Source organism: Odontesthes bonariensis, chromosome 15 (assembly GCF_027942865.1).
Source record: "Odontesthes bonariensis isolate fOdoBon6 chromosome 15, fOdoBon6.hap1, whole genome shotgun sequence".
Classification (NCBI taxonomy): Eukaryota; Metazoa; Chordata; class Actinopteri; order Atheriniformes; family Atherinopsidae; genus Odontesthes; species Odontesthes bonariensis.
In genome coordinates this window covers 22,794,384-22,805,481 of record NC_134520.1, presented here as the reverse complement: position 1 = coordinate 22,805,481, position 11,098 = coordinate 22,794,384, and positions in this window count along the sequence as shown.

Below are 11,098 nucleotides of genomic sequence, written 5' to 3'. Positions count from 1 at the left end.
TTCCTCTGATTGAATGAGTGGAGATAAAGTGCTGCTGAGAGTTTTTTTTATCTTCACCCGATTGAGTAACGTTTCAGAAGAAACTTCATCAGTCTGTTTTCAGACATCCTGATGTTTTGAAACTCTCAAGAGATCCATCTGCTTTGCGGTTATTGCAAACCCCTTCTCCTCCAATTCATCTCAGCTGTGAACAGAGTAGATTACTGACAAATTAATTTACTGAGAATGCTAAATAAGCCTGATGCAGAGCCAGTTCAAGTAGGTTCAAAATTTTGCTTTTTTTTTTGTACTGTCTGTAATTTTCGCACGAGATTTACCTGCAGAATTTGCATATCTACGTGTATGTAAGTTTACACATCTTTTACACCTGAGGGTTTATGTGCTTTAACCCATCAGAGACAACTAATCAGCCGAGTTGTTTGACGATGCTCAGTTACTTTGGGCCCATAGGAGATGACAGACTGGGTGGAGCTAAGAACTGATGGTGGAACTGAGTGGCTGTGGCAGCGCTAATGGTAAGTGAGAGGTAATTAGGGAGAAAGACTGGTGTGTGGCTCTCCATCCGGTGAACAGAGTGGGGAGCCAGACTCCCCACTGCCTCATTTATCATCATCTGCTTAGCAGGCAGCTCAGAGTCAGTACAAACAGAACAATCCCTCTCCATCTTTCTCTTTCTCTCAGTCTCTGTCTTGTACCTTCTTATCTTCTGTTCTTTTCATCCTTCGCTACTTATCCACCGTTCGGCACTTCCATTTCTCTTTCATTCTCTGCATTTAATCAACTTCTTGGTTCCTGCTGTATTATTTTTCATCTCTTCATCTTGCTTTTGGTCTTAATCTTTAACACCTGTCACACTTCCTTCATTCTTTTACTTTTATTTCGCATTCTGTTGTTCAGGCTCTATTTGCCACTTTTCTTTTCACTTTCACATTAGCTTGCAGCATTCCATTTTACCAATGTCTTTTTGTCCTGCTCTATCTATTTATTTCATGTGCTTTGCTTTCATTGCTTTGGTGCTTTCAACTCTCAATTTCTGCTTACAGTTTCTGTCATCCATGTCCTATCTCTCCCAACACCACTTCTATGTGACCCTGGATATTTTTCATTTTAGCTCTTTCGATTCCAATTTGTATCTTCATTCTTCACTGATGTTGTTTTTAACTGGATGGATATGATCTCTTCCCAATTCCAATTTTTTTTAGGATCTTAGTTCTTAGTTAGGATTGGTAAAACCTTCAGAGGTTGTCCATGGTCACATTTACTTGATTATCAAGGGCTGCATAACAGCCATCCTCTCACCAAGCAGCAGGGTTTGGGAAGTATTTTTGTTTCTGTTGTGCAAATTAATGCACACTACTCAGAAAAGATCAATAAAGTAAGACTGTGTTTATTCAGGCTAGGTCTTATATGGAGGAATTCTCACACTCAGTGAGGGCTGAGTAGGAAAGTCTAAGAAATGATAAGGGCAGTATGTTTTATACTGTCCTGAGTCAAAGCCATGGTTACCATAGTTACCATGGGCCAGGCATCTGCAGCTCTAGCTCCTCTGACTATCAGAGGCTGATGCTGAGTTAAGCAAAGAGCTATTTTGACATGTCAAACATGAACTGTCTCTAAATGATTATTTTCCACTGTGGTTTCCTTTTTCTGGAAAGATTTAATTGGATTTGTTAACCCAACTTAAAAACAGTTGCAAGCTTCACCCCGTGTCCATCTTAATATATCCTATCCCTTACCATGAGAGTTTAGAACCGAGCCCCACTTATTTTACATATTTCATATTTATGCAAAGAGATTGGTTTCTCTAGCATCACAAAGCAATCATTTCATGTATATTATTTTCCCTCTTTTACTTACCGCATCAAACACAAGACATATTGAAGTGTCAAAGACAGCTGTGACTCTGGCAGTTCTGAAAACCTGTTCCATGATGTTGGAATATGTAAAGATATCGCTCAGGTGTCACAATTCAGAATTTCAATGAAACAAATGTAGGCTGACTGGTCAGCTGATCTTTTTTTGTTACCTACAAGTTACAAAATATCAAAATGTTTGTATTTATTTGCATACAGAGCAAGAAAGTGATAACCAGTGGTCAATAAAGGCCAACTCAGCCACCAGGGAAATAAGTTATTTAATTTTTATGGAAACAATAATTACATACATTATCTACATGTCAATATCTTGTTTTGTTTCTGTTTTCTCCTTCTTTGGACACTTTTAGTTTAAATCATGAACAATTGTCAGCTTACCAATCAACAATCAAGAACTTATCACATTGTAGATAAAAACATATGTTCTTGACCAACCGTTGTGATGCCATGTTGGGCTTGTGTGGCTGAGGAATGTATAATTTTGGTTTCCAAAATTTAAAATGGCAACATATTTTCCTGACAACTGAGCTGCTGAAGACGCATTCTCAACACAAGCAGTGTGAACTGGGTCTTCTTGCTGTCCAATTATTACCATTAGTAGGAACACCATTACCTCTACCACGACATAAGACTAACAGTCTTATCCTAAGTGGCAGGATATAAGTAGACAATATCAAACTGGAAACAATTAACTTTGACTAAACTAGCTGACATCTGTAACTAAGTAGATAAATATAAATGGACTGTTTCATGCTGTTGGCAGTTTAACCACTGTGAGGTGCATAAATATGCAGCTGCTATTATTTCACACACACACACACACACACACACACACACATACACACATATATAAATTCTTCATTTTAGAACCTCAGATGAGGTAATCTTTTCTTCACAGATGTTTGATTGTTTGGAAATTTAATATTCTTTATTCGCAGAATACGTCAGCAAAGACTAGAAAGTTTTCACAGACCAGCTCAAATTGATTAATGTCAACACCTCTTTCTGGTGTGCATTTGTTATTAAAGGGATGGCATTAGAAAAATAAAAAAAATTTAAAAAGACATTTTATATTTCTTGAGAGCACATACTTGGGTGTCTGAAGTCACAAGCACCTGCAAATGACCTGGCACTTTGTTTCCCCTAGGTTTGGAAATATCTAATTCATTACCCTTGTCCAGATTATTAGCGAACACTTATATCACTTGTCTAGTTCACGCTGCCTCCTCTGTTTGGCATTGACCTTTTTTACTAGCATTCAACCTGATAGAACTACAAGGCTAACTTTGCACGGAAATGTTCTGTGGTCAGCTGTTCTGTTGTACCCTGCCTCTCGCGCAGTGGCAGCAGGGATAGGCTTCAGCCCCCTACAACCCTGAGTTGGATTAAGCGGGAATACAAAATGGATGGATGGATTTTAACACAGTAATATATGCTACTAATACATAACTAAAATTAATACCAAGAGTATTGTTGAGTACATCTCCTGCTTGTTCCATAAGTATTGATGAGAAAGCATTGCATTCGTTTACTGATAACTCATAATGTTAGATTGCTAAACAATTCCACTTGCAGGGTCACTAAAATAACTACATATTTTTAAGAGAAACACATCTATTGGTGTGACTGAAGGTACTGCTTCGTTGTTTTTGTGTTTATTATTGTTTTAAATTGTACACCATAGAGACAGGTCTTGATAGACAGTAATGTGCTGAACACACAGATGATATACCAGCTTGAGTCACTTACAGTCGGTTGTAAAACAGCCAATATTACAGAGGCTAATAATTCTTGTTCAGGGTCTGACTCCAGTTCCCACTGACATGGTTGCATAGATCTCTCGGAGACAGTAGTGTTCTCTTTGGCAAACTTTTTTGCTCCCTGCTCAGCCAGTTGCTATGGTAGGGAGATGGACACCCCCAAGAAGAGGCAGTTAGAGTAAGAGGTGATGTGAGACGCTGCTCACTTTCCCACTCCTCACCCCTAAAATGGGCTGATTCAAGGAGGTGTTTCAATTGCGGTGAGAAGGCAGCTGTTGTGCTGAAGCCAAGAGATTTTGACCAAAGCACCTCTCATGCATTTTAATAAGACCTCAGGAAATTCTGCCAATTTGTTAAAGAAAAAAAATAGCATAACATGTGTCATTTAATTAATGTTTTCTCTTTTTGTACAACTATAACAACGTGTCAAGAACCTGGCAGGAATCCAGAGTGCAAAGGAGCCAATACCAATAATTGGTTTCAACAGGTGACAAAGAAAAATGAAGTTGAACGGGAAGAAAATATAGAGAAATATAAGAAGTACGAGGGATGGATATAACTCCAGGGTGTGATGTGCAAACAGAACTAATTTAAAGCAGAAAGTAATTTGTATCACTCCAGACTGGTCGGCAGTTGTTGGAGAAGCAGAGAACAGACGCATTTAGGTACCCTAATTTATCACTCCAACCGTTGCCTCCTTCCTGTGTTACTTGGATATGTCACACTGCCCTTGTTTGTCTTCTAACATAACAAGAAACCAGCAGCAACTTTCTGATCCCTTGCAATTCTCCCAATCATCTTTCAACCACCTGTGATGATTTAAAAAAAAAAACTTTTTCTTGCTCTTTACAGTGATTTTTGTTATTCTATTTCAATCACGAAACATAACACAAGCAATATCTTTTGTGTATATCCTTTTTTGATTTGCCTAGTTTGATGAACTCATACTTACTCAAATCATTATTATTATACAGTATTTGGTAATTTAATTAGTATTCATATTTTATCCACTCTGATCCCCTTTTATAGAGGTACATGTTCATTTAGTACTTCAAAAAAATGCAAAAAAAAAAATATGCAGCTTTTCATTTCTAAACTAAAAGTTCATGAATTCATTAAATTGACCTTCTATGTGTGCTTTGATTTTTGTGCACTCTTCTGCATCGTCCTGCTTTATTGAACTTTGCTTCCACCCACATGCAAGGATATTTTCAGTTAAACACATTAGCTCCGGTCTCCATGTTGTGCTTAAGCTGTCCCTCAAGGGTTTCCCCTCCTTGCCACGATTAGGAGGGCACTCAGCATCGATTAAAGCTACAGTTATAGGTGAAAGCCTACGACAGGTCTCCATGATAGCCATCCCCTCAAACATGCAGGAGAAAGATGAGGAGATAAAAGTATATAGATACTTCACCCTCACTGTTGACATTTCACAGACAGTGACAATGTCTGACAATGTATTATAGTGACAATGACCTTTGATATTGAGATACCGAAATAGTGAATGTTCCTGTTATAACGGCAGAGTAGCCAGAAAACATTTAACACAGAAAGTACATCTGCTTTATTCTTTACTGACAGCAACCGATGGACGCTGCATGGGGTGGCTATCTCATGCTTTAGCAAGTAACTACTTCCAAACCAATATGTTAGCGACACAAAATGGAAACAATAATTACAGTGTATTTTGCCAAAGGCAAAAGATATACTTAGTTACTGTTACACAATCATATTTTATAAGTTCAAGCACAAAGATACTTGAGATTTACATACTTGTATATTGCAGAGTTACTCACTTCACTCAAATATAACTCTATGCCCGAGAAAAGAAAAGAAAAAAAAACCTAAACCTAACCAAGAAGTTGTCTTACCCAAACCAAACCCTGTTTGGTTTCTTGTTGAAAAGACGTCAGTCTAGAATGATGTTTTCAGCCATTTTTGTAAGCGTTTGGGTTTTGATAAGATAATGATTACAGATCTTTAAAATCGGTCCAATACTGAATAAGAAGACCAAAGCTGGCAGTCATTCACATAAAAGTAAAAGTGCTTGTTTCTGCCCAGACTAAGGTTTTTCCATGCCTGTAATTACTGAAAATAGTCGCTTGGCACGACCATCTATTTTAATTCACAAGGAATTCCAAACTGGATATTCACTCGCACCCTTAATACTGAAGGCTGTATATAGCTTTTTCATTGGTATTTATTCCTACCAGAGAAGTAGCAAAAAAAAAAAAGTATTGTTTTTGTCAGCAAATTTCCTGAGCAGATGAATAACCTTTAGATCACTACGGGCTGTGTAAACCTTGCAGACCGAAGTGCAGACCGAGCAGTCCCCTGCTTCCGAGCAGTAAACACCGTAACAGGTGCGGCTATCGGCAGGTGGCTGCATGCATTGATATGAAGGGAAAGAAAATAGCGCCAAGCGACTGTGAGGTCTGATGAACGATTTTGTGATGCAAATGTATTACTCTTTTGAACGCATATTGTTTTGAGAAGCAAAACGCTTTATTTTTGTGGCCCCAGCCAACTAGCCGGACTACCTTCGTCAACTCCAAAACAAGGCTGGAACTCAGCTCACAGGACGCAGCAGAGGGGTAAGTCAAATGGGATGTCATACAGCTTCGTGTCAAAAGGGGCAAACTATCCCTTTAAGGTTAAACATTTAAGGAGACATTTAAGAACTGTTTTCATCCGCTACCAGTTTCGTTGACACAATGTGCACTTGTCAAGCTTATCTGAATTGTGACAATGTAAGAAAATGCTGACCTCCAACACTGTACCTGACTTGATGTCCAATCTTTTCTGAATGCCAAATAACACTTGCTGCAACTCTTGACGTGACTGTCAGCGAGATATCTGAGTGAAAGCATTAATGTAAAAATGGGTGAAAATCGTTAATTTAGAAGGCTAATGAGGACATTAAAGTCTGAAAAGTTATGAATAACTTCAAAACTCTATTTGATTATAATTATGTATGTTTCTTCAAATTATAATGTTGTATTTTTAAGAGTAATACTAGTTGTGTAGGGTATCAGAAATATTTCATATATATTTACTAGTCCGACATAAACCACAAAGAGTGAATTAATCAAATTGCTGCATGTCAAATTAATTTTGTCTTTGAAGACCTCCCCTGTGCACACTTATCAGCTGCCTGATCATAGCCTAATACCTACTGTAAATTTGCCTATATCAGATGGCAGGCGTTCATCTGGGAAATTACTGTGTTAATCTATGTTTCATCAACAAGACTGCAGATAGATATGCAGTAGATATTCTTATTAGGCCTTAAACCTCGTTAATTTCCCGATGCAAAAGGTTTTAAGAGACTTAAATGATCCACAAAAAGCCTTCTCTGTTATTCATTTCACCAAAAACCCTTTTTCCTGTACTTTGCCTTTGAAAATACAGTAACTATGTTCAGCTGCTTTGTACTGTTTTCAGACCTCATCTTTCAACATTCACTGGAACACAAAAATAAAGCTATTAGATTGTGGAAGCTTATAAAATACACATCTGCCACGCGATTTGAAGAAAGCACAGATGGGTCCCAGACCAAGTCCTTAAGTTACCAAAAGTCTGACTCCAAGAATGCCAATCTGTTTCAGCTGGGCTGAAACTGATTGAGTTGTCAATGAGGAGAGGGATTTCCTACTGAGGCAGCATTAGAATGCTGCAGGAGTTTTTCTTAATTTGTCCGATGTGCTTCAGCTGAGGAATGATCCCACTATTAATTGTCAGTTGATAAGTTTAACGTCCCAGAAGATTTTTACAGTGAGAATAAATAGAAAGGCTGTGAAGACGCATACAATAAACAGAAGCGAAGCCACACAGAACTCTAATGTGTGTTCAGCGCAAAAAGTTTTGGGGATGAATTGCAGTCAAAAGCTGATAACAAATTCAATTTCATAAGCCAAGATACTAGCCAAGTGGAATCAGACTATGAGTGACTATGCAGCAAAATTTCAGCAAAGTCTAGTCTATCACTTCACCCCCACCCTTTTACTGTCCTGTTCTCCCCTTAACATCAACCTCTGCTTGGCCTTATCTACAGTCATACCTCCACCCAATCTTGAGCACTAATCTCCAATGCCAGTGTTTGTCATGCATCTGTAATCTTGTTGGAGATAGGGCATTACATAGCGAGGGTGTCCTGCTTAGACAAGATCTCCCACCTGGATGATTCCTGTGGGCTACCATTTTAGGGCTAAAGCGTTTGGTCCCAATACTGGACAAGGCATTTGATCTTATCCCAGCATGTGTTTACCCATGTTTGTTTGTACAACCGTGTGCCACCTATCATCTCTCTTCTGAGACTTGAGATGTTATCTTAGAACAATGTCTTCGTAGCATTCCAAGCAGGGTGTCAGATGTGTTGACAAATAGAACAAAACCAGAGATTTAGATGCAATTCAGCCTAACGAGAAACCAAACAATGTGGCTTAAAGGTAGGGTAGGAGATCCTGGATTTTGAGTCCAGCGAAGCTGCATTTTGAAAATACACAGGTAAAAAGTCCCAACCCTTTTCTTCACTTTCCCCCCGAAGGCACGCCTCTAGAGTACATGAACGCGCACGAGCACGAAGGTGCACGAGCGCTGTTCTGACAGCAAGCATCGATCGTTGCCGTATTTAGTATTTAGTATATGCTAACTATACATTTAATAATGCTAGGTGCTAGCCAAGCTGGCTCTAGTTTAGCTTCCTGCCAAGCTTCTGGACGCGTAATTCGTTCACGGAGCAGGGTACGCGCACAGGGGGAAGGAGGGGGAGGGAGGAGCAGATTGCACTTTGATAGACGGCATCAGAATCCAATCATTGTGAACGGTCCATTCAGTATGATTGGATACTGTTTTTCCTAGATTGTACGTTCTAGAGGCCACTAAAACTTTTCATATTTGTGTCAAAACTTTTAATTAAAGTGGCACTAGGTAGCATTTTCACCTAAAATTATAGCCTTCAGGAGTTTAACAAAGGTTAAACAAGTCAATGGTAAGCGAATGAAGCCTGTCTCGCTCCCAACAGGGGTCTGTATGCTGAAAATCCCATATGTAACTTCAGCAGGAGCGACCCGCTTCTGAAGTGTCGTGATGCGCGAGAAGAGTCGTTTGTGTTTACGGCACTTAGCTAGGTACTGTATGCTAGCTGTAGTTGTAGGCTATGTGTTCGCTTGCGTTGAAGAGCCAACACCAAGCGTTTCATATTCTGCCTTTCACAGACTGAATATGAAACGTTCGATGTTGGCACTTCCCATCTTTGTGAAATTTCTCCAAGCGTGATCTTGTTCATCTACCATAGTGATCTGCGTTTTAGATCGTAAAGAGACAGGTGATGACGGTGCTCTAATTCCTCCTGAGTTCGAGACGTAGCCTAGCTTCAGAAATACACGGACTGCCCTGATTATAATAAGAATAGCGTTTTGATCCGAACAAGAATTGTTATCTACAAATGAAAATTGATTAATTTGTGATTGTAATCGGAATAGTGTAGAGCTAGTCTGCGTTTATTGTGGCGTGTATGTTGGTAGTGCCTGCGCACATCTGTCTAAGATGTAACTTTTGTAAGTGTCTGCTAATACAAAGGAATCACTCCACGAATACACCATGATGAGGGAAGAATCCCATTCAAGATCAGCAACAGTCCATCCATACATCCATACATCCATCATCTTCCGCTTGTCCGGGGATCGGGTCGCGGGGACAGCAGCCTGAGCAGAGAAACCCAGACGAGCTGTCCCCGGCCACTTCCTCCAGCAACAGGATTATAGCATATTATCTTGAGTTCTCTCTACAGAAAATCTCTGATTATAGTATCTTACGTGGGCAGTCTACACTTGTAAATCAGATGACCTAACTGCACTGACTAAATAACACAACGGCAGCATTCGCCACGATGTTTAGTTAGTGGGTGTGTACAGGTGGGCATTTTTACGACAGTGTAGAATTTCAGTTTGACCAATAGAGATCGCTATACTGCCGCTAAACTACCTTGTATCCCTTTAATTGGTTGCAATGGGGGTGTGAAGAGTATTTCAAGCAATATGTAAAAAAATGTTCCAGAAAAAGATCCCCTACCCCGCCTTTAAATGTTTCCGTGAAATTCTTTGAAAACATTTCCGACAGGAAAATTGCAAGGACAAAATTATTATTATGCACTAGCTTCACTTCAGTTGATGCAGTTTAAGAATAGAGAAAATATCAGTAGTTTCTTTAATCATCAAAGGAATCTGAATTGAATTGTGTTCTCATCAGTGTAATACAATCTTGCAAATATGGTGCCCAATGATTGAGAAACAGTTATGTCAAGAAACTATTTAGAGATTCAGTACAACTACAAAATAAATCTAACTCAAAGCCTATTAAAATGAAAAAAATCTAATTTAATATAACCAAATAAACAATGCAGAGCAACCTTTCCGCAGTATATCTACGCTTTATCTGATGGCGTCCCTGCAGGGATGGGAAAGTATATATCAGAGTGGTACATGCTGCGAATACATGCTCCCCCACCCCCATTTGGAAAGATAAGGAAGTGATGACACTCACTGGATAACAAAGGATAGAGAAAAGGAAATTGGAAAAGGGAGGGGGAGCATGTTGTATATCAAAATATGTTGGATGGTCTTCCTTTAGATATTGTGCTGTGGTTTTCATAGAATATAGAAGGTAAGCTGGAATTGAAATGGCATCAGATTTGAAAAGCATTTTGTTTCTGTTTTTTTTTTATCCTTTTTCATACACTTTTACTGTTGTGTCTTACTTTCCCTGGTGAATTTTTCTTGAATTACATTCATGCTGTCACACAAGCTTCCTACGTTTCTACAGAAAAAAAGGAAAAGAAAAAGAGAACATTTCCAAAAACATCTCTTCACCCTATAACTCTACACCTCAGACTTTGAGAACAAGTCAGAACACTGCAGTTGTTAGGTGTATGAATAAAAAAATATAAGTATCAATTATTTCACTGCTTAAACAGTTGAATATGTTCCTTAAATGGACAACAAAAGAAGCAGAAGAAAATATTTGAATGAGAGCAGCTTTAGTTGGAATTTGGTTGTATTAGTTTATATACTACACACTATAATGATTTTACAAAAAGATTCAGAAAGATGGTACTTTGGAGCAGGTGTGGAGCCAACTTGAATTTAGTTGAGCGTAAGCGGTGTAATTTGATACCCAATCCCATAATCTAAGGGTTTTTCTGGTTTTAGAAAATTAATTTTATGCAGTTTTAGTCATACTAAAATCTTAAGCACTTCAAAAGTTGGGTAAACTTACGTCAGACAAACGCAATAGTTTTCTTTTTTTCTAGCATCATGTTAATGTGCTAAGCACAAACAGATAAAGAAAGCTGGCTCTATGCTGGGGACTGCCCTTGGAGCTGATTATTTAAAGAAGAATACTGTATGAGCTGCTCAAGGTAACGGACAAGACTGCACACCCCCTATACAACATTAACAGTGATCA